Source organism: Triticum urartu, chromosome 3 (genome assembly GCF_003073215.2).
Source record: "Triticum urartu cultivar G1812 chromosome 3, Tu2.1, whole genome shotgun sequence".
In the NCBI taxonomy this organism is placed as follows: domain Eukaryota; kingdom Viridiplantae; phylum Streptophyta; class Magnoliopsida; order Poales; family Poaceae; genus Triticum; species Triticum urartu.
The window spans coordinates 384277250-384279636 of NC_053024.1; positions in this window are offsets into that span (position 1 = coordinate 384277250).

Here is a 2387-nt window from a genome sequence, read left to right on the forward strand (position 1 = left end):
CCGCTTCCAGTGACCAGTCCCTTTGCAGTAGAAGCACTTAGTCTCAGGCTTAGGACCGGACTTGGGCTTCTTCACTTGAGCAGCAACTTGCTTGCCGTTCTTCTTGAAGTTCCCCTTCTTCCCTATGCCCTTTTCTTGAAACTAGTGATCTTGTCAACCATCAACACTTGATGTTTTCCTTGATTTCTACCTTCGTTGATTTCAGCATCACGAAGAGCTTGGGAGTTGTTTCCGTTATCCCTTGCATATTATAGTTCATCACGAAGTTCTACTAACTTGGTGATGGTGATTAGAGAATTCTTTCAATCACTATCTTATCTGGAAGATTAACTCCCACTTGATTCAAGCGATTGTAGTACCCAGACAATCTGGGCACATGCTCACTAGTTGAGCGATTCTCCTCCATCTTTTAGCTATAGAACTTGTTGGAGATTTCATATCTCTCAACTCGGATATTTGCTTGAAATATTAACTTCAACTCCTGGAACATCTCATATGCTCCATGACGTTCAAAACGTTTTTGAAGTCCCGATTCTAAGCCATTAAGCATGGTGCACTAAACTATCAAGTAGTCATCATATTGAGCTAGCCAAACGTTCATAGCGTCTGCATCTGCTCCTGCAATAGGTCCGTCACCTAGCGGTGCATCAATGACATAATTCTTTTGTGCAGCAATGAGGATCAACCTCAGATCAAGGATCCAATCCGCATCATTGCTACTAACATCTTTCAACACAATTTTCTCTAGGAACATATCAAAATAAACACAGGGAAGCAACAACGCGAGCTATTGATCTACAACATAATTTGCAAAATACTACCAGGACTAAGTTCATGACAAATTTAAGTTCAATTAATCATATTACTTAAGAACTCGCACTTAGATAGACATCCCTCTAATCCTCTAAGTGATTACGTGATCCAAATCAACTAAACCATAACCGATCATCACGTGAGATGGAGTAGTTTTCAATGGTGAACATCGTTATGTTGATCATATCTACTATATGATTCACGCTCGACCTTTCGGTCTCTGTGTTCCGAGGCCATATCTGCATATGCTAGGCTCGTCAAGTTTAACCTGAGTATTCTGCATGTGCAAAAACTGGCTTGCACCCGTTGTAGATGGACGTAGAGCTTATCACACCCGATCATCACGTGGTGTCTGGGCACGACGAACTTTGGCAACGGTGCATACTCAAGGAGAACACTTCTTGATAATTTAGTGAGAGATCATCTTATAATGCTACCGTAAATCAAAGCAAGATAAGATGCATAAAAGATAAACATCACACGCAATCAATATAAGTGATATGATATGGCCATCATCATCTTGTGCTTGTGATCTCCATCTTCAAAGCACCGTCGTGATCACCATCGTCACCGGAGCGACACCTTGATCTCCATCGTAGCATCGTTGTCGTCTCGCCAATCTTATGCTTCCACGACTATCACTAACGCTTAGTAATAAAGTAAAGCATTACATCGCGATTGCATTGCATACAATAAAACGACAACCATAAGGCTCCTGCCAGTTGCCGATAACTCGGTTACAAAACATGATCATCTCATACAATAAAATTCAGCATCATGTCTTGACCATATCACATCACAACATGCCCTGCAAAAACAAGTTAGACGTCCTCTACTTTGTTGTTGCAAGTTTTACGTGGCTACTACGGGCTTAAGCAAGAACCAATCTCACCTACGCATCAAAACCACAACGATAGTTTGTCAAATAGACTCCGTTTTAACCTTCGCAAGGACCGGGCGTAGCCATACTTGGTTCAACTAAAGTTGGAGAGACAGTCGCCCGCAAGCCACCTATGTGCAAAGCACGTCGGGGGAACCGGTCTCGCGTAAGCGTACACGTAATGTTGGTCCGGGTCGTCTCGTCCAACAATGCCGCCGAACCAAAGTATGACATGCTGGTAGGCAGTATGACTTATATCGCCCACAACTCACTTGTGTTCTACTCGTGCATATAACATCAACATAAATAACCTAGGCTCGGATGCCACTGTTGGGTTTCGTAGTAATTTCAAAAAAATTCCTACGCACACGCAAGATCATGGTGATGCATAGCAACGAGAGGGGAGAGTGCTGTCTACGTACCCATGCAGACCGACTGCGGAAGCGTTGACACGACGTAGAGGAAGTAGTCGTACGTCTTCACGATCCAACCGATCAAGCACCGAAACTACGGCACCTCCGAGTTCGAGCACACGTTCAGCTCGATGACGATCCCCGGACTCCGATCCAGCAAAGTGTCGGGGAAGAGTTCCGTCAGCACGACGGTGTGGTGACGATCTTGATGTACTACAGCAGCAGGGCTTCGCCTAAACTCCGCTACAGTATTATCGAGGAATATGGTGGCTGGGGGCACC